Raw genomic sequence first — 23,244 nt, forward strand, 5'->3', positions numbered from 1 at the left:
GTTAAATTATATATGATATAGGCAAAATATTCAAAAGAAATCTTTGACAATTATGAAAAAAAATAAAGATCATGGCATCAGCAGTTGCGGTGTCTGGTCAGGACCTGCTTCCTGGTTCATAACTGGTGTCTTTTTGACATGACCTCACATGGCAGAAGGGGCGAGTGAGCTCTGTGGGGCCTCTTTTATAAAGGCACTAGACCCAATCCACCTCCTGAAGGCCCACGTCCTAATACCATCACCTCGGGGACTAGGATTTCAACATATGATTTTGGGGGGGACAGAAACATTCAGTCCATGGCCATGTCTGTCTGCAATCTCTACCCTCAGGCTAGGGTCCTGGTTGGGTAATATTCCATGGGTTCTACTTTCTCTGCCTGGGCTGAGAACACTCCCTCTATTTCTTGAAAACCTCTAACTTTGTAGCATTCAAATTTCCTTTTCAACGAAAAGCTCTTCCCTCGACAACCTTTAGTCATTCAGTAAACCCTTTTTGGGCTTTGAATACAATCTTCATGGGGACAGCTCCCTAAATTTACCTCCAGCCTAGACTTTTCCCTCCATTCCAGACTTGGTCCCCTACTGTCTACTCAACATCTGCTATTGTGTGTCTAATGGGCACTTCAAACCACGTGTGGCCCGAACTAACTCCTTGTCTGACCCAAGCCAACTTAATGTCTCACATGGCTCACTGTATAGAATCCTCACTAGTCCCCCCTCCATGATTTTCAATACAGTTTCCTGAGTGGTCCTATTAAAATCTAAGACAGAACATCCTTCTTCTCGGCACAGAACCCTGCAGGTGCTTTCCATCCCATTCAGAGTAAAAGCCAAAGTCCTTATAATGGAGAACAAACCCTGAATGGTCTTTCCTTCCCAACTCCCGTCATCCTCTCTGAGCCCATCTTATCCCACTCCCTTGGCCCCAGTGACCCTGAGCCTGCTCCTTGGAAACTGCAGGATCACTCTCATCTCAAGATGTTGGTCCTCGCTATTGCCTCTGCCTAAATGCTACTCCCCCTGTAAGCTGGCCTCATGTAAAAACTGTGCCCAGCGATCATCCCTTGGGGGAATTTTAATTTGAAGCTAAGATCATTGGGTTTTGGGGAGCAATTAAAATGATGATTCTAAAACTGTTTTATTTAGCCTTGAATAAAATTAAATTTCCAATCAAGTCGGACATTTTTAATAGCAACTTAAGAAAAAGGGAAATTTTGAACTGTGAATGCAAGTACTTCAAAATACAAGGCATTGAGACAGCTGTTATATTTAGTTATCTAAATAAAGGTGAAAACTTTTGGATGCCTGTAAAAAAAAAATGAACAAATGTCAAGGAGAGTTGTTACTGAGTAACGTAAAATAGTCTATGGACAACAAAGAAGCTGCCCATTATGATACACACAGTGGCCAAGTTTCATGATACTGGTGAAAATGTTCATAAAATGTTAGTGACTTGGCTCTTTAGGATGTATACACAACTGGACTGTGTCACCTCAGTGATTGCCGGGTTGGTCTGGCTAATCAAGCCGATCATCCTATACTATTGTTCATTCCTAAAAACACATCCCAAAGAGAAGTTCCAAGCTTCAAAGATAAATGATGATGTAAAGAATGATGCTGAAGAGTTAATTTCAAGTAAAAAATTGGAATCATTCTGAAAGAAAATGTGACTATAATATAAATTTCTGAGAAGATGACAAACGTTCTGTGTGAATAAAAGAAAGCTCAATGATTTATTCAGAAATTTCCGGGAGGCTTGAGGCTTTGATAAAGAAAATAATAATTGAATTTTTTTCAAGTGGTATCTTGGATAACCCAGAAACAAAGTAACAAAGTACATTACTCTCTCTTGGCCTGTTTTACTAACCCTGCTGTTTGTCATCAATTAAACCTTCTACTGCCTCATTGAGAGCGTATAATATTATCAAGGAATGGACTCAGGAGTTAGACAGCCTGGGTTTGAATTCCAGCTCTGCCTGGGTGTGACCTTGAACACGTTACTTCCCTATGTCTCAATTTCCTCACCTGCAAAATGCACATAACATAGCTATGTCAAAGGTTGTTGTCAGGATTAAATGGATGCACATAAAGAATCTAGAACAGACAAAACTATAATTCAAAAAGATACATGCACCCCTATGTTCATAGCAGCACTATTTACAATAGTCAAGACATGGAAACAACCTAAATGTCCATCGACAGAGGAATGGATAAAGAAGATATGGTATATATATGTGCAATGGACTATTACTCAGCCATTAAAAAGAACGAAATAATGCCATTTGCGGCAACATGGATGGACCTAGAGATTATCATACTAAGTGAAGTAAGTCAGAAAGAGAAAGACAAATACCATATGATATCACTTATATGTGGAACCTAAAATACGACACAAATGAACATATCTGCAAAACAAAAACAGACTCAGATATAGAGAGCAGACTTGTGGTTGCTAAGTGGGGGTGGGGCAGGTGGGGGGGAGAGGGAAGGATTGGGGGTTTGGGATTAGCAGATGCAGATTATTATGTATAGGATGGATAAACAACAAGGTCCTACTGTACAACATAGGGAACTATATTCAGCATCCTGTGATAAACTATAATGGAAAAGAATATGAAAAAGAATATATATATGTATAACTGAGTCACTGTACTATACAGCAGAAATTAAACACAACATTGTAAATCAACTATACTTCAATAAATGTTTTTTAAAAAGAATCTAGAACAATCCCTGGCACGTGTTAAATGACATACGAGAATCTAGAATAATCCCTGGAACATATGAGTGTTTGCTTTTGTTAGCATTACTGTCCAAGCCACTCAAATGCACTCATTCCATTAAGGTTTATGCTGACTATTTCAAACCATTCAAAGCCTGAAATCATCCATATTATTGATACCCTAATTATCAACCTAGGCTCTTACAACTTCAACCTCCTAACATGTCCACTGGGCTAATTCACTAACCTGAACCATGTCCATTATCCAGTTTCTCCATTCCAACAGATGGACTGACTTACTATTTCAAAGAAACAAATAGGAACTCCCTCACCGTTCCTTCTCTTTGTCTCCATCGATCTTCATCAACCTTTCTTTCTTTTCTTCTATTTCAGAAGTACTGCCTCTCTACATTGCCAAGTGAAGGGCCCTTTTCTTGCCTCTAATTATAAATGCATCCATTAATTGCCCTTTCTTTCCAGCATTTTAAGTCTCTGTCTTTTCAATGGATTGTTCCATTCTGCTCACAAACATGAATAAATTTTCCACTCTGGAAAAGCTCTACTTGGCATCACACTGAATAAGTGATCTCCATTTCTCCACCCACTGTCTCTATTTCTTCAGCATCTCACCTATTATCATCTCCTTGCTGAAACAGTTTCTTGCAATAGTCACTAATAATTTCCTAATAGTCAATTACAATTATCTCTTGGTGACTAATTCCACATTTTAAATATCTCCCTATCCATTTTTGAAACTCCCTCTTCCCTTAAGTTCAATGCTATAATGTTCTGAAAAATCTTCTCCAAACTTTTTGGTGTTTGTATTGTTTAAGGAAGTATTTCCAACATAGAAATATAAAAAATAATGATGTCATAAACACTAATTTTGCCTCTACCCAGTGCTATCAGATCTTAATACTTTGTCATATTTACACTAGATACTTTACTTTTAAGAAATAAAACATTTTAGATTCATTAGAAGCCCCCAGAAAACTTACCTAATTTGTGGTTAATCAAACCTTCATATTTTTATACTATCTATTTATTCATTCAGCAAATACTTATTGAGTACCTATTATATGCCAAACAGTGTTCTAGGCACTGGGGATACTGTCGTGAACAAAGAAGACACAAATCTCTGCTTTCATGTCTTCTAGTGGGGAAGACAATCCGAAAAAATTTAAATAAGTAAAACATATAGTGCATTAAGTACTGGTAAATACATAAAAGAAAAAATAGCCAGGGAAAAGAGACAGGAAATGTTGAAAGAGGTTGTAATTTTGGATAGGGTACATTTCAGATAAGGTAGCTACATACACTATATATATCTATATCCAAAACAATATGTATTGTTTCACATATTTTTAACTTTATATAATTAATACTATACATATATTTCTGAAACTTACATCTTTTAACTTAATTATATTGATATATATATATATATATATATCTCACTAGTTTATTCATCTTTACTACTGTATAGTATTTCATTTTATAAATATCTCACTGTCTATTCACCTACTGTCTTGTTGATGAACATTTAGGTTATTTGAAATTTTTACCTATTACAAAAAAAATGCAATGGTCATTCTTATACATATGTACTTCTGCAAAAAACTCTCTAAGATATTCTCAACTTCAGCTTTTACTAGATACTGCCAAATTCCTTAACAAAATGATTGTTATCAATGTATATATTCTCTCCAGTTTCCACTTCCAATGTGCCCAAATAAACTACGGCTGGTCCTACTCTCCCAAAAATAATAATTACAAACTCAACACTTGGAAGAAGGGAATGGCACAGGAATATGAGTTTCCACTCTTTATGGCTTTTAGCCTGAGGGATGGCTTTAGTTGGTGCTGTACAGGGTGGCTAAAACTCCAATAGCATACTCACAGCCTTTTTAGTCTGAATTACCAAAGCACATAGTTTAGAACAACCATATCTACTGGAAAGGGAAAGGGTAACTCCTAGAAAAAGAGAGCCTGAAAGGAAGAAATGTAAATTATGTGTTTCTGCCCAAATCTCTGATCCCTGAACAATACACATGCAGGGGATGTGCAAACAACAATCTAGCTAGGGATAAAAGAAATAAATTCAGATTTAAGCTACCACCTAAGAGTTAGTTTGTGGTTTAAATTGAATTAAATTAGTTATCTGCTAAAACAAAAAAATCAACACCTTTCAGAGGAAAATAACAAAGTTCAATCTTTACAACATAACATTCACAATCTCCAAAATACAATTCAAACTTCCCTGACACATAAAGAAATGTGACCTATTCTTAAGAAAAAAGACAATCAACAGAAAAAAACTCAAGATGACCCAGATGTTGGAATTAGCAAACAAGGAATTTAAAGCTTAATTCTGCTCACTGAGGTAAAAGAAAATATGCTCATAATGAGTGAAAAGATAGGCATGTCAGCAGAGAAATAGAAAGTATTTTTTTTTAAAAGCCAACTGGAAATTTTAGAACATAAAAATACAGCATTTTAAATTAAACACTCACTAGATGGACTTAATAGATGAAATAGTAAAGTGAATATAAATCCAAGGAAATTATCCAATATGAAGAATGATGGGGGCAGGGGGGAATTGGAACAAAATAAACAAAGCCTTAGGCCTGAGGGTCAAATAGCAAAAGGTTTAACATATATGTGATGTTAGTCACAGAAGGAAAGGATAGAAAGAACAGGCAGAAAAAATATTTTAAGAAATAATGGCTGAAAATTTTCCAAATTTGCTACAATAAAATTTACAGATTTAAGAAGCCATGCAAACCTCTAAACAGGAGAAATACAAAGAAAATCATGTCCAGATACATCAAATTCCAACTGCCAAAAAACAAAGATAAAAAAGAAATCTTAGAAGAAACTAGAGAAAAATGACAAATTACATACAAGGGAATATCAATTCTTAGCCACTGACTAATAATGGAGATCAGAAGATAATGAATAAATGAACACTGTCAGGATATTTATAGCCAGCAAAAATATCCACCAGAATGAAAACAAAATAAAAAATGCTCAGGGCTTCCCTGGTGATGCAGTGGTTAAGAATCCGCCTGCCAATGCAGGGGTCATGGGTTCGAGTCCTGGTCCGGGAAGATCCCACATGCCGCAGAGCAACTAAGCCCATGCACCACAACTACTGAGCCTGCAAGCCACAACTACTGAGCCCGCGAGCCTAGAGCCCATGCTCCGCAGCAAGAGAAGCCACTGCAATGAGAAGCCTGTGCACTGCAATGTAGAGTAGCCCCCACTCACCACAACTAGAGGAAGCCCACGCACAGCAACGAAGACCCAACGCAGCCAAAATAAATAAATAAAATAAATTAATTTAAAAAAATTGTTTTTCAAAAAACGAAGAGAATTTGTCACCAGCAGACTTTCACTATAAGAAATGCTAAACAAAATCTTCAGGCTGAAGGAAAATGACACCAAATGAAAACTCATATGTTCACCCAAGCTCTAGTTTGCTTTTCATTCTTTCTTTTTTTTTTAAAGAAGGATATTTATTTTACTTTTTTTTTTTAAAGGAATTCCTTTATTTTTATTTTTTATTTATTTATTTATGGCTGTGTTGGATCTTAGTTTCTGTGCGAGGGCTTTCTCTAGTTGCAGCAACTCTGGGGACCACTCTTCATCGCGGTGCGCGGGCCTCTCACCATCGCGGCCTCTCCTATTGCGGAGCACAGGCTCCAGACGCACAGGCTCAGTAGTTGTGGCTCACGGGCCCAGCCGCTCCGCGGCATGTGGGATCCTCCCAGACCAGGGCCCGAACCCGTGTCCCCTGCACCGGCAGGCAGACTCCCAACCACTGTGCCACCAGGGAAGCCCTTATTCTTTCTTTACAGAGTTTTATTGAACAGAAGTTTTAAAATGTAAACATAGCCAAATTTATCAATGCTTTTCTTCATAATTTGTGCTTTTTATATTTTAAGAAATTCTTTCCTATCCCCAACATTGTAAAGATTATCTTATATTTCATTCTAAAAGTTTCAAGGTTTTACTTTTTACATTTAAGTGTAAATAAAATTAATTTTTGTGTATAGTGTGAGGTAGGGTTTACTTTTTCCTGTATGGATAAGTATCATCCTAAACCACTTATTAAATTCTCCTCCAACAATTTCTAATACCATGTCAACCTTGTCATAAAACAACTTTTTATATATGCCTGAGGCTGTTTGCTAACAGTTTTCTCCTTTACTCCCATATTACTTTTTTTTTTTCACTTTAAGGGTTCTTTTTTTTTTTTTTTTTTTACTTTAAAATTTAAAACATTCTCTGAGGTAATGCATCTATTTTTTTAACTTTTCATTTTATATTGGAGTACAGTTGATTAACAATATTGTGTTAGTTTCAGGTGTACAGCAAAGTGATTCAGTTATATATATACATGCATCTATTCTTTCTCACATTCTTTTCCCATTTAGGTTGTTACATAATATTGAGCACAGTTCCCTGTGCTATACAGTAGGTCCTTGTTGGTTATCAGTTTTAAATATAGCAGTGTGTACATGTCAACCCCAAACTCCCTAACTATCCCTGCCCCCCACCCCTACCCCTGGCAACTGTAAGTTCATTCTCTAAGTCTGTGAGTCTGTTTCTTCCTAGTAAATAAGTTTATCTGTATCATTTTTTTTTAGGTTCTGCATATAAGCGATATTATATGATATTTCTCTTTCTCTGTCTGACTTACTTCATTCAGTATGAAAATCTCTAGGTCCATCTATGTTGCTGCAAACGGCATTATTTTATTCTTGTTAATGGCTGAGTAATATTCCATTGTGTATAGGTACCACATCTTCTCTATCCATTCCTCTGCTGATGGACATTTAGGTTGCTTCCATGTCTTGGCTATTGTAGACAGTGCTGCAATGAACATTGGGTTGTATCCTTTTGGACCATGTTTTTCTCTGGATATATGCCCAGGAGTGGGATTGCAAGATCATGTGGTAGCTCAATTTTTAGTTTTTTAAGGAACCTCCATAGTGGCTGTACCAATTTATCTTCCCACCAACAGTGTCAGGAAGGTTCCCTTTCCTCCACATCCTCTCCAGCATTTATTGTTTGTAGATTTTTTTAAAAAAATACTTAGTAGTAATTTGATATATTTTTTTATTATTATTATTAGCATGATTTAAATTAATTGATATAGTACAGGAACAAATTTTATTATGTATGTGACTTGTTTTTCATATGATGTTATACAATTAACTTTTTTTTTTTAAAGGAACTCCTTTATTTATTTATTTATTTATTTATTTATTTATTATTTTTGGCTGTGTTGGGTCTTCATTTCTGTGCGAGGGCTTTCTCTAGTTGTGGCAAGCGGGGGCCACTCTTTATCGCGGTGCATGGCCCTCTCACTATCGTGGCCTCTCTTGTTGCGGAGCACAGGCTCCAGACACGCAGGCTCAGTAGTTGTGGCTCACGGGCCTAGTTGCTCCACGGCATGTGGGATATTCCCAGACCGGGGCTTGAACCCGTGTCCCCTGCGTTGGCAGGCAGATTCTCAACCACTGCACCACCAGGGAAGCCCAGTTTGTAGATTTTTTGATGAGAGCCATTCTGACTGGTGTGAGGTGATATCTCATTGTAGTTTTGATTTGCATTTCTCTAATAATTAGCGATGTTAAACATCTTTTCATGTGTCTCTTGGCCATCTGTATGTCTTCTTTGGAGAAATGTCTATTTAGGTCTTCTGCCCATTTTTTGATTGGGTTTGTTTTAATGAGATTAAGCTGCATGAGCTGTAATTTTGGAGACTAATCCCTTGTCCATCATTTTCAAATACATCATTTGAAAATATTTTCTCCCATTCTCTGGGTTGTCTTCCCATTTTGTTTATGGTTTCCTTCCCTGTACAAAAGCTTTTGAGTTTAATTAGGTCCCATTTGTTTATTTTTGTTTTTATTTCCATTACTCTGGGAGATGGATCAAAAAAGACACTGCCACAGTTTTGGTCAGAGAGTGTTCTCCCTATGTTTTCCTCTAAGAGTTTTATAGTGTCCAGTCTCACATGTAGGTCTTTACTCCATTTTGAGCTTATTTTTGCGTATGGTGCTAAAGAATGTTCTAATTTCATTTTTTACATGTAGCTGTCCAGTTTTCCCAGCACCATTTATTGAAGAGACTGTCTTTCCTCCATTGTATAGTCTCGCCTCCCTTGTCATAGATTAATTGACCACAGGTGCATGGGTATTTTTCTGGGTTTTCTATCCTGTTCTATTGATCTATATTTCTATTTTTGTGCCATACTGTTTTGGTGACTGTAGCTTTGTAGTATAGTCTGAAGTCAGGGAGCCTTATTCCTCCAGATCCATTTTTCTTTCTCAAGATTGCTTTGGCTATTCGGGGTCTTTTGTGTCTCCATACAAATTTTAAGATTTTTTGTTCTAGTTCTGTGAAAAATGCCGTTGGTAATTTGATAAGGATTGCATTGACTCTGTAGGTTGCCTCGGGCAGTATAGTCATTTTGACAATATTGATTCTTCCAGTCCAAGAACATGATATATCTTTCCATGTATTTGTGTTGTCTTCGATTTCTTTCATCAGTGTCTTATAGTTTTCAGGGTTCAGGTCCTTTGTCTCCTTAGGTAGGTTTATTACTAGATGTTTTATTCTTTTTGATGTGATGGTAAATCGGATTGTTTCTGGAGTTTCTCTTTCTGATCTTTCATTGTTGGTGTATAGAAAGGCAACAGATTTCTGTGTATTAATTTTGTAACCTGCAACTATACCAAATTAATTGATGAGCTCTAGTAGTTTTCTGGTAGTGTCTTTAGGGTTTTCTATATATAGTATCATGTCATCTGCAAACAGTGACAGTTTAACTTCTTTTTTTCCTGTTTGGATTCCTTTTATGTTTTTCCTCTCTGACTGCCGTAGCTAGGATTTCCAAAACTATGTTGAATAAAAGTGGTGAGAGTAGACATCCTTGTCTTGTTCCTGATCTTAGATGAAATGCTTCCAGCTTTTCACCATTGAGTATGATGTTAGCTGTAGGTTTGTCATATATTGCCTTTACTATGTTGAGGTAGGTTCCCTCTATGCCCACCTTCTGGAGAGTTTTTATCATAAATGGGTGCTGAATTTTGTCAAAAGCTTTTTCTGCATCTATTGGGATGATCATATGGTTTTTATTCTTCAGTTTGTTGATGTGGTATATCACACTGATTGGTTTGCAGATACTGAAAAATCCTTGCATCCCTGGAATAAATCCCACTTGATCATGGCGTATGATCCTTTTAACGTATTGTTGGATTCGGATTGCTAGTATTTTGTTGAGGATTTTTGCATCTGTGGTCATCAGTGATATTAGCCTGTAATTTTCTTTTCTTGTCTCGTTGTGGTATCAGGGTGATGGCGACCTCATAGAATGAGTTTGGGAGTTTTCCCTCCTCTGTAACTTTTGGAACAGTTTCAGAAGGATAGTGTTACCTCTTCTTTAAATGTTTGATAGAATTCTCCTGTGAACCCATCTGGTTCTGGACTTCTGTTTCTTGGGAGTTTTTTTTCTTTCTTTTTTTTTTATATTTATTTATTTATCTATTTATTTGGCTGTTCTGGGTCTTAGTTGTGGCACACAGGATCTTTGTTCCTGCATGTGGGACACTCGTTGCAACATGTGGGATCTTTTTAGTTGCAGCATGTGGGATCTTCTGGTTGCAGCATGTGGGCTCTTAGTTGTGGCATGCAGGATCTAGTTCCCTGACCAGGGATCGAACCCAGGCCCCTTGCATTGGGAGCACAGAGTCTTAACCACTGGACCACCAGGGAAGTCCCTGTTGGGAGTTTTTAAATCACAGTTTCAATTTCAGCATTTGTGATTGGTTTGTTTATATTTTCTATTTCTTCCTGGTTCAGTCTTGGGAGATTGTACCTTTCTAAGAATTTGTCCATTTCTTCCAGGTTGTCCATTTTATTGGCATACAGTTGCTTGTAGTAGTATCTTATGATCCTTTGTATTTCTGTGTTGTCTGTTGTAACTTCTCCTTTTTCAATTCTAATTTTATTGATTTGAGTCCTCTCCCTTTATTTCTTGATGAGTCCGGCTAAAGGTTTATCAATTTTGTTTATCTTTTCAAAGAACCAGCTTTTAGTTTCATTGATCTTTGCTATTGTTTTCTTCATCTCTAATTATTTCTGCTCTGATTTTATCATTTCTTTCCTTCTACTAACTTTAGGTTTTGTTTGTTCTTCTTTCTCTAGCTGCTTTAGGTATAAGGTTAGGTTGTTTATTTGAGATTTTTCTTCTTTCCTGAGGTAAGATTGTATCACTATAAACTTCCCTCTTAGAACTGCTTTTGCTGCATCCCATAGGTTTTAGATCATTGTGCTTTCATTTTCATTTGTCTCTAGGTATATTTTGATTTCCTCTTTGACTTCTTCAGTGATACATTGGTAGCATATTGTTTAGCCTCCACGTGTTTGTGTTTTTTACAGTTTTTTTTCTTGTAGTTGATTTCTAATCTCATAGCGTTGTGGTTGGAAAAGATGCTTGATATGGTTTCAATTTTCTTAAATTTACCGAGGCTCACTTTGTGGCCCAGCATGTGGTAAATCCTGGAGAATGTTCCATGTGCACATAAGAAGAGTGTGTATTCTGCTACTTTTGGATGGAATGCTCTATAAATATCAGTTAAATTCATCTGGTCTAATGTGTCATTTAAGACCTGTGTTTCCTTATTGATTTTCTGTCTAGATGATCTGTCCATTGATGACAGTGGGGTGTTAAAATCCCCCATTATTATTGTGTTACTGTAGATTTCTCCTTTTATGGCTGTTAGTATTTGCCTTATATATTGAGTTGCTCCTATGTTGGGGCATATATATTTACAATTGTTATATCTTCTTTCTGGATTGATCCCTTGATCATTATGTAGTGTCCTTGTCTCTTATAACAGTCTTTAAAATGTATTCTGTCTGATATGAGTATTGCTATTCCATCTCTCTTTTGATTTCTGTTGGCATGGAATACCTTTTTCCATCTCCTCACTTTCAGTCTGTATGTGTCCCTAGGTCTGAAGTGGGTCTCTTGTAGACAGCATATATATGGGTCTTGTTTTTGTATCCATTTAGCCAGTCTACGTCTTTTGGTTGGAGCATTTAATCCATTTACATTTCAGGTAATGATCAATATGTAAGTTCCTATTGCCATTTTCTTAATTGTTTTGGGTTTGTTTTTGTAGGTCTTTTTTCTTCCCTTCCTCTCTTGTTCTCTTCTCTTGTGGGGTTTTTTTCTTTTTAAGATTTATTTGTTATTTATTTATTTTAGGCTGCATCAGGTCTTAGTTGCAGCACATGGGCTCTTTGTTGCAGCCCATGGACTTCTCTCCAGTTGTGGTGTGTGGGTTTTTATTTTCTCTCTCTAGCTGTGGTGTGCAGGCTCCAGGGTGTGTGGGCTCCAGAGCGTGTGGGCTCTGTAGTTTGCAGCACACGGGCTGTAGTTGAGGTGCATGAGCTCAGTGGTTGTGACATGCAGGCTTTAGTTACCCCACAGCATGTGGGATCTTAGTTTCCTGACCAGGGGTCGAACCCACATCCCCTGCACTGTAAGGCAGATTCTTTACCACTGGACCACCAGGGAAGTCCCTTCTCTTGTGGTTTGATGATCATCTTTAGTGTTGTGTTGCTTTTTCTTTTTTGTGTGTTTATCTATTGTAGTTTTGGGGTCTGCTATTCCCATGAGGTTTTGATACAGCAGTCTATATATGTACAAGGTCGTTCTGAGTCACTGGTTCCTTTAGCATCTGTTGCAAAGCTGGTCTGGTTGTGCTGAATTCTCTTAGCTTTTGCTTGTCTGTAAAGCTTTTGATTTCTCCATCACATCTGAATGAGAGTCTTGCTGGTACAGTATTCTTGGTTGTAGGTTCTTCCCTTTCATCACTTTAAATATATAGTGCCACTCCCTTTTGACCTGAAGAATTTCTGCTGAGAAATCAGCTGATAACCTTATGGCAGTTCCCTTGTATGTTGTCATTTTTCCCTTGTTGCTTTTAATATTTTTTCTTTGTCTTTAATTTTTGTCAATTTGATTACTATGTGTCTCGATGTGTTCCTCCTTGGGTTTATCCTGCCTGGAACTCTCTGCACTTCCTGGACTTGGGTGACTGTTTCCTTTCCCATGTTAGGGAATTTTACAGCAATTATCTCTTCAAATATTTTCTCAAGACCTTTCTCTCTCTCTTCTCCTTCTGGGACCCCTATAATGCGAATGTTGGTGCATTTAATGTTGTCCCAGAGGTCTCTTAGACTGTCTTCATTTCTTTTCATTCTTTTTTCTTTATTATGTGCTGCAGCAGTGATTTCCACCATTCTGTCTTCCATGTCACTTATCCGTTCTTCTGCCTCAGTTATTCTGCTATTGATTCCTTCTAGTGTATTTTTCATTTCAGTTATTGTACTCTTCATCTCTGTTTGTTTGTTCTTTAGTTCTTCTAGGTCTTTGTTAAACATTTCTTGCATCTTCTTGATCTTTGCCTCCATTCTTTTTCTGAGATCCTGGATCATCTTCACTATCATTATTCTGAATTCTTTTTCCAGAAGGTTGCCTATCTCCACTCCACTTAGTTGTTTTTCTGGGGTTTTATCTTGTTCTTTCATCTGGGACATATTCCTCTGCCGTTTCATTTTGTCTAACGTTCTGTGATTGTGGTTTCTGTTCTGTAGGCTGCAGGACTGTAGTTCTTCTTGCTTCTGTGGTCTACCCTCTGGTGGATGAGGCTATCTAAGAGGCTTGTGCAAGCTTCCTGATTGGAGGGACTGGTGGTGGGTGGAGCTGGGACTTGTCCCTCTGATGTGCAGAGCCATGCTCAGTAAAACTTTAATCCACTTGTCTGCTGATGGGTGGGTCTGTGTTCCCACCCTGTTGTTCATTTGGCCTGAGGCAACCCAGGGTGAAAACACAACTATCAGCAGAGCTTCAGCTACCTCATGGGAATGTGCTGCCCTTGGTGACACCAAGGTTTGGCTTTTAATGGCTGGAAAGAGCACAAATGAACATGGAGCAGGTTCCTGTGGAAGGAAAGCTACACTCAGAACTGTGGCTAGGGTCACAAGAGAGAAGGACCTCAGGAAAAAGGCCAGCACAGCCACTTGACATGCTAACCGAGAGCAGCACCTCGGCTTTTGCTCACACACAGCAGAGCCCCCATGCACCATCTCATCCTGCATGGCTCAGCCTGGGCGTCCTCCTGAGACAGAGCGTCCATCCTGCTGTCTCCTCACAGAACAGCAACCTGATTCTCATAATGTGAAGCTGCTGTTGGTTGACTTCCTCCTCATACATCATGCAGCCCTTGGGCATTTTTCTCATGGAACATCCTCTCACAAGTTAAACATCTCAAGAAACTGAAAAACACTGAAAGATATAATATTGTCTCACACGTGAATTCTTAAAAAGCCAAATCCATAGATGTGAAAAAACAAAAACAAAAACAAAACCCTACAGGCTGTTTGGTGGAGCTAATGGTGGCCTCCCAGAGGGCTCACGCCAATGTGTACTACCCAGAACTGCTGCTGCCAGTGTCCTCGTGCCCGCAGTTAGCCACAGCCACTCCTCGCCTCTGCAGGAGACCCTCCAGTACTGGCAGGTAGGTCTGGCCCAGTCTTTTATGGGATCATGCTTTTTTCCCCTGGGTCCTGGTGCTCATGAGTCTGTGTGCGCCCTGTAAGAGTGGAGTCCTGTGATCAAACCCCACTAGCTTTCAAAGCCAGATTCTCTAGGGAATCCTCCTCCCATTGCCAGACCCCCAGGCTGGGAAGCCTGACGTGGGGCTCAGAACTTTCACTCCTGTGGGATAACCTCTGTGGTACAGTTGTTCTCTAGTGTGTGGGTTGCCCACCTGGCAGGTATGGGATTTGATTCTATCGCAATTGCACCCCTACCATCTCACTGTGGCTTCCTCTTTGTCTTTGGTTGTAGGGTATCCCTTTTTGGTAGGTTCCAGCAGTTTTTGGTGAAGGCTGTTCAGCAGCTAGTTGTAATTTTGGTGTTCTTGCAATTAGGGGGTAAGCTCATGTCCTTCTACTCTGCCATCTTGAGCTTCCCATATTGCTTTAATAAAAAAATTTCTGTAATCCTCTTTTTCCCTCTGCTCATTTGAAAGATATAGATTGTGTTTTCAGTCTTTTACTGATTACTTTTGCAGATTTTAAAATAAAATGTTTAATTATGAATTTTTCTAACAAATCTAAGCTATTCAGTATTTCTATCCTCCTTGTAACTGGACACAATTCCCTGTTTTGTTATTGTTGTCTAGCGTTTCAGTTTGCCTTTAAAAATAAAACATCATTCATTTGATCAATAGCTAAGTAAATTTAACAACATATTTTGTCCATTTCTGTGTTCACAATTATTTCTTGTATACCATACCTTCCTTCTTGGTCCACTTTTCTTTCTTACTGAAGTACATCCTTTATTCTTTCTTTTAGAAAAGCTATGTAGCTAGAGAACTCTCATATGCTGAAATGTTTCTCTTTTGCCCCACACTATCGTGTGGTAGTTAGCTGCGTATAAGATTCTAGTCCAAAATCATTTTCTACTCAGTATTTTGAAGGTATCATTTCATTGTTTTCTGAAATCCTTTATTGATGAGAAGAAGTCTGTTGTCACTCTAATTGCCTTTATTAAATAATACATTTTTTCCTCTCATTTCAGACATTATTTTGATCATCAATGCTCTGCAGATCCACTATGATGTATCTACATGTAGATTTATTTTATTCTGTTTGGTATTGAGAGTGCACTTTCTATCTGAGAAGTCATGACATTTTTTAATTCTGGAAAACTGTCTGCATTTTCTCTTAAATATTTCTTCTCTACCATCTCTTCCCTTTTCTTGTTGTGGAACTTCTATTTCTATTTCATAACCTCTCATTCAATTCATATCTCTTAACTGCTTATTCTTATTCCTTATCTTTTTACCTCTGAGTTAATTCCTCAGAATTGTCTTTTGTATATATATATATATATATATATATATATATATATATATATATACACTTTTTTATGACTGTGTTTGGGTCTTCGTTTCTGTGCACGGGCTTTCTCTAGTTGTGGCAAGCGGAGGCCAGTCTTCATCGCGGTGCGCGGGCCTCTCACCATCGCGGCCTCTCCTGTTGCGGAGCACAGGCTCCAGACGCGCAGGTTCAGTAATTGTGGCTCACGGGTCCAGTTGCTCCACGGCATGTGAGATCTTCCCAGACCAGGGCTCGAACCCATGTCCCCTGCATTGGCAGGCAGACTCTCAACCACTGCGCCACCAGGGAAGCCCCAGAATTGTCTTTTAATTCACTGATTCTCTTTGTGTTCAATCTTGTTTGTGTCCCAACAATTGAATTTTTTATTTCAAAGATGTAAATATTTCATTTTCATATATCTAGTTGTATTATTCATTTTCTACTGTTCTCGTTTAGTGTATGCTTGATTTTTTTCATAATTTTTTCCTCTTTATGGATTTTATTCCTTCATTCAATCCCAAACATCCTGTTTTAAGGTTTTTGACAGCTCTTTCCATAAAAAATAATTTTATTTATATTGAATTCATATTATCATAATTTATTGTCTTGGCCATGTTTCTTGTGGATTTATTTGTGGAATCTTTGTTTGGATGCATCTTGTATAAGAGGCTTTTGTTCTTATCTTTATTTTTCTCTGTCTTCTTTTCCCCTGTATTCAACCCTCTCCATCTAGCAATTTGTGATTTGTTTGTTTGTTTCTACCTAACGCCCTGGAGAGCAAGTCCTGAACCAGATCCTATTATACTAGCAGATAAGATTGTTAAATAGAGGTATCACAAATCTGGTCAGAAGTCTTTGGGCAGTTTGATTCAGTCCCAAGTCTCAAGGCTATATCAGTATCTTTCTGAATCTCTAGGCTTACAGTGTGCTCTAAACTGTACGTATCCCAAGTAAGAGCCAACAGTTTTTTTCAGATTCTTTTCTCGAGATGGAGTGAGGCTAAGGAAAGTATAAGACTTCAAGCAGTAAGTGTGGTTCTAGTTCCTGTCTTACATGGACCACTTTAACCCCCATTATCCTGCAGGAGCTAAATCCAAAATACCATTGCTTTCTTTCAGCCTGGAGTCCAGCAGACTTGTGACATCAACCCTACTCACAAATTTGCATTTCTGCTCAGTTTCCAATACAAATTGATATTTATCTTGTTTTGAACTCAGCCATGTCCTATCTATCATTACTATGAGTTTAGGCCCAACGCATGTACATACAACCATCTTGGATGAGTAGTATCTGTCTACTCCATTTGACCCTTCCTTCATCTTCTGATTCTACTCCCCCAAAATATGAGTTGTTTCTCAAAGCTTCGGCCTCAGAATTCTTATGTTTTCTCTAAATCTCTCTTCTTTGGGTATACTATCTATTCCCATGCTTCAACTATAACTTACATGTTGAAGATTCTCAAATCTTTAATTTTTTTGTCCCAACCAGTCTACCAAGATTCAAGCTCATAATTTTAACTGATACATGTTTATTTCTGGATGTCCCATTAGTACCTTAAACTCAGTATACATAAACTACGCATTATTTTCCTATCCCCACCAACACCTCTTCCTGAAGCCATTATTCTCACTGTTACCCAGACTTGAAATCTCAATGTTGTCTTACTCACCACTATATCTCATCCATATAATCTAATCACAGGCTTTGCTACAGGCTGGGTTTTGTCTTCCTCCCTCTCCAATGCATATGTTGAAACCCTAACTCCCAATAGGATGGTATTGGGAAGTGGGGCCTTTGAGAGGTAATCGGGATTAGATGAGGCCATGAGGTGGAGGCTCTCATAATGGCATTATTAGTGCCCTTATAAGAACAGGAAGAGAGATCAGAGCTCATGCTCTCTCTCACTCTTGCTCTTGCTCTCAAACTCACTCTCTCCCCCATGTAAGGAAACAGTGAGAAGGTGGCCCAGGAAGAGAGCCCTCACCAGGGAAATGAATCTGCCAGCACATTGATCTTGGACTTCCCAGCCTCCAGAACTGTAAGAAATAAATTCCTATTGTTTAAGCCACCCAGTCTATGGTATTCTATAGTATTAGCAGACTAATATAGGCTTCAACTCTCGCCATTTCTTTCAGAGTTGTCCTTGAATTCGATTCTTTCTTTCCACACTTTTTGCCATAATACTAATATATTTCTTCTTGATCTCACATCTGAATTATTGAAACTCCTTCCTTAGTAGTTCCCCTAGTGCTAATCTCACTCCACTCTAATCTATCCTTCATGCTGTTCCCAGATTAATCATCCTAAAGTAGGCTGTACCATAAATTCCAGTACCCTATCCTATAGTCAAATTTATCCTTGCAACTTCCTCATCATTAAGCCTTTACTTATGTCATTCCCTTTGCCTGGAATTCATTTCCTTACATTCCCATCTTTAAAAATCTCGGGGGCTTCCATGGTGGCACAGTGGTTAAGAATCCGCCTGCCAATGCAGGGGAACACCCTGCCTGTACCATTCATATGGCACTTATGACTTATGACTGCTAACTTATACCACATTTATCTACTTACTGTCAGCTCCTTGTGAACAGGGGTTATTTACATAGCCTCATCAAGCCTAAAACAAACTCTTGCCCAAAAGAACAGTAAAAAGAATATAATCTTTGAGATAAATTGTCATTCAAATCCTGGCTCTGCCACTGCTTGACCTTGGGCATACTAAATTTCTCTAAGTATTAAACCTGTCAAATACTGTGCCTGATACCCCCCCAGTTTCTTCTCAGGTAAACTGACCCAAAACAGCACCTGCTGAAAGAGTATAAGAAGTTCCTCCCCCAGGACTTCCCTGATGGCACAATGGTTAAGAATCCGCCTGCTGATGCAGGGGACACAGGTTTGAGCCCTGGTCTGGGAATATCCCACATGCCACGGAGCAACTAAGCCCGTGTGCCACAACTAGTGAGCCTGCGCTCTAGAGCCCGTGAGCCACAACTACTGAGACCACATGCCACAACTACTGAAGCCTGCGTGCCTAGAACCCATGCTCCTCAACAAGAGAAGCCACCGCAATGAGAAACCCGCGCACCACAACAAAGAGTAGCCCCCACTCACCACAACTAGAGAAAGCCTGCGCACAGCAACAAAGACCCAACGCAGCCAAAAATAAATAAATTAAAATAAATAAATTTTTTTTTTAAAAGTTCCTCCCCAAAAGATCTCCCCTCACAGAAATGTAAATAAGAAAGCAAAAGAATCAGCCAGTTAGTCATAAGAAGAGAAGAGCAAAGATACGTAAATAGGCAAGTAGGGTTGCCTGAGTTAGGTCAATGATAGACAACTGCACAAAGACTCACAGACTGCTTCTAAGGTCCCTAAAACTCCCAAGGACTATGAATGACCTTCTCACTCCAGGCTCTATCTCAGCCCGTCATGGTTCCCATTCTTCCTGAGGACTACTAATTCAGCTTTTCTAACCAAAAAGTTTAAAAGGAAAAGATGGAGACTGAGATATTACAGGGGCTTTGAAAAGCTCCAACATATTCCTAGGAATCTAGAAGACCATCCACACGTATAGGACTATGCACACGCCTGAGGTGTGCACATTCTCAGGAAAAACCCAAGAAGGCCCTAAGCTCTCACCTCTGGCTAACCTTAAGACATTGTACAGGAAGTGAAGACTAAGACAGAGTTGTCTATTGCTCAGCTGAGAGTTGAAGGCATACCCACAACACACACACACACACACACACACACACACACACACACACACACCCTCAGCAAAGACTGGGAGACTTATTGGTTCTAGGCAGTTAGGAAAATCTCCATCCAATAATTAGCTGACCACTAAGCTAACCAAGAACAGACTTCAGTGGCCACACACAACAAAGAATATAGACTTTACAAAATTAATTCAGAAAACTCACTAAACAAACAAACTATAAAAAACAACAATTAACCCTAGGGAAGGAGAAAAATCTGATTTCCAGAGTTACCACATTATATTATATTGTGTCCAGTTTTCAACAAAAAAAACTGATACAAGAAAGTACAACACACACAGGGAAAAAAGCAACCAATAGAAACTGGCCATGAGAAAGCCAGAAAAAAGAAAGTAAGAAAGCCTTTCTTACTGGAGAAAGACAAATCAGCTATTTTAAATATGTTCAAAGAACTAAAGGAAACCATACCTAAAGGATAAAGGAAAGTATGAGAGCAATGTCTCACTAATTAGAAAATAGCAATAAAAAGATTGAAAAAGTTTTAAAGTACCACAGAGAAATTCTGGAGTTGAAAATGATAATAACTGAAATAAAAAATTCAGTAGACAATCTTAAACAGAAGATTCAAGCAGACAGAAGAAAAACATCAGTGAGCTTGAATACAGGTTAACTGAGAGCATCCAGTCTGAGGTAACAAAAAAAATTTTTTTTAAGTGAACAGAGCCTCAGAGCCATGTGAGATATCATCAAGCATATCAACATATGCATAATGGAAGTCCCAAAAGGAGAGGAGAGAAAGGTACAGAAATATCTAAAGAAATAATGGCTGAAAACTTCCCAAATAGGGTGTAAAATATTAATCTACATATCCAAGAAGCTCAACAAACTCCTAGTGGAATAAATTCAAAAAGATCCACACCTAGACACATCACAGTCAAACTGTCAAAAGCCAAAGATAAAGAGAATCTTGAAAGTAGTAAGAGAGAAGCAACTCATCACTTATACGTGAAACTCAGCAAGATTAACGGCTGATTTCCTATCAGAAGCCATGGATACCAAAAACAGTGGGATGATATAGTCAAAGTGCTGAAAGAAAAAAAAAACTATCAACCAAGAATTCTACACCCAGAAGAGCTATCTTCAAAAATGAAGGCAAAATTAAGACATTCATAGAGAAACAAAAACCTAGGGAATTTATTACTAGTAGATCATCCCTAAAAGAAGTATTAAAGAGAGGCCTTGAGAATGAAATGAAAGTACTCACATCCACAAGAAGTAAAGAGCATTGAAAAGGTAATTACATAGATGAATATAAAAGACAGTGAAAATGTATTTTTTTGGTTTTAACTCTTTTTTCCCCTCTATGATTTAAAAATACAGCTGCATAAAGCCACAATTGTAAATGCTATGAAGATAAAATGAGTTAATACAAATAAAGCTCTTAGAAGAGTACCTGGCACCTAGTAAGTACTTAATAATGTGAAGTATCATTATTATTATTTATTATTCCAATGTGTGTGAAACTTCAGTGGAGATAACCACTTAGCAAGATAAGGTAAAACAAACCTGATGATAAATGGATAGTAGACTTCACAGCCAATCAATGGGATAATAGACTTCACAGCCAAAGAGCCTTAATTTCCCCTTTAAAGTATGGTAGAACTAACTACTGGTAGAAACTGTGAGTTTAAGAGAAGTCAGTCATTTGTTCTAAGAATTCTTTTAGAAGACGTTTAGCTTGAAGTAATGGTGGATCATTCAAACATCTTAAAGGAATCTACCAAAATTGGACTGGAGTTTGAATAGGAGATAAAGCCTGGAAATTATCATCATAAAAGTGATAGTTGAAGTAAAGGGACAACAGTAGCTCCCTAAATGAAATAACATGCATAGAGAATAGCAGAGTACCAAGGACTGAGCCTTTTTTTTTTTTAACATCTTTATTGGAGTATAATTGCTTTATAATGGTGTGTTAGTTTCTGCTTTATAACAAAGTGAATCAGCTATACATATAGGACTGAGACTTTAAAGAAAACAGAAGAATGAAGGAAAGGCCAGCCAAAATATAAATATTTTCTAGGTGAAAAACAGCCAATCACACAACCAGAGAAAAAGAATTCTTGAATTTCTAATAATAATGTGACTTTTAAAAATTGGTTCCATTTAATTGTTTCTATGAAAAGAAATTTCTAAGGAAAATACAAAAATAAAAGATTCTATCCAGTCTACCTAGAAGAGTTTATACAAACATACTTCATGTGACTGCTCCTGAAATGTAATTTCACCTAGAAAAATAGCAAGCATCCTTAAGTAATGCTTTAATGTCTTTATCTCTAAATTACTCTTGTCAGCTAAAAATTTTGGAAATAAGTCTATGTCATTTGGCTCACTTTAATAAAGAAGAGAATCCTATTTCCTATGTGAATTATGAAGAACTGTAACCTTTATTCTCAATAAAATATTAATGGAGGAACAGTTTCTGAAAAGAGCCCCATTTAATGACTGAGTCCCAGGTTAATTCAAGAAACATTTACTGAATCCTACTATATGCAATAGATTCTGCTCCTCATTCTCTGGAAGATCAAAGACTTTCTCTGCTATCCCATATGTGGATATCTAACCACAAGCTGCTATGCTATTTATTATCCATCTTTCTTCAAAGAATGCTCATATTTCAAGAATACCAACCATTCTACCTCTTTATCCTTGATGAAACTGATTCTAATAAATCAAATTTGCCAAAGGTCTAGAGGACCATTCTAACTTCTATCTAAGAAGATAACATATAAAACACATAAACTACAATTATTTTCTCCCAGGTTCTTTAAGGCCATTTATAGTGTGAAAAAATGACATACAGGAAAGTATGTAAAACATAAACGTGCAGCTTAATGAATTGTTCTATAAGCAAACACTGGTATAATCACCACCTAGGTCAAGAAACAGGACATTGTCAACATTACAAAGCCTCTAACTTGCCCTTCTCACTTAGAACTCTCTCCCCTACCCCCAAAGGTTACATTAATTACCTGCCTTTTGGAGTAATTACCTTTGCACTTCTTATACAGGATGATTTTAAAAGAACATAAAACTATCAAAATTTTATTTCGTATATATATTCAGTATATAGTATATTTAGTATATATATACTTAGAATATATGTTTACTATATATATAGGAACATATAGTCAAAACCAATTTTTAAAGGAATTATCACAATATTTTTTCTGATTTTACTAATCTTCAAAATTATCCCCACAACATATATAAGTCCTAAGGTCTAATTTATCCCAAACCCTTGGTAGCCTATCACCAATGATTAAATGGTAGCCATAATGCAGTGCTTCATTTCTTCAAGAATGTGAGTAATATGTGGTACAAACACAAAGTTCTCAGTATATTCCAAGAGATTTGGGTGGTCATTCATCCAGACAGTCAATGTTTCAAACAAAACACTCAACCTTGATCCAAGGAAAATGCTTATTAAGGAACTGCTGGAACGTGTGATGGAAATGAAGTGGAAAATGAAGTTATTAGAGACTTCCTGTGGCTACAGGGGAAAAGCTCACTTCCTTAGCTTTTTGAATATGGGATCACTGTCATTACGGTCTCCATAAAAAAGAATGGACTGAAGATTCATTATGGTCAGCCCTCTGTATCTACAGGTTCCGCATCTGAGGATTCAACAAACCACTGATCATAATGTTTTTTTTTAATTCCAGAAAGCAAAATTTGAATTTGCCGTGCACTGGTAACTATTTACATAGCATTTACATTGTGTTAGGATATCCACTTGTTCATACAATTTATTGGAAAAAACTATCCTTAATC

Source organism: Balaenoptera physalus, assembly GCF_965194825.1.
Source record: "Balaenoptera physalus genome assembly, chromosome: 2".
NCBI classification, from domain to species: domain Eukaryota; kingdom Metazoa; phylum Chordata; class Mammalia; order Artiodactyla; family Balaenopteridae; genus Balaenoptera; species Balaenoptera physalus.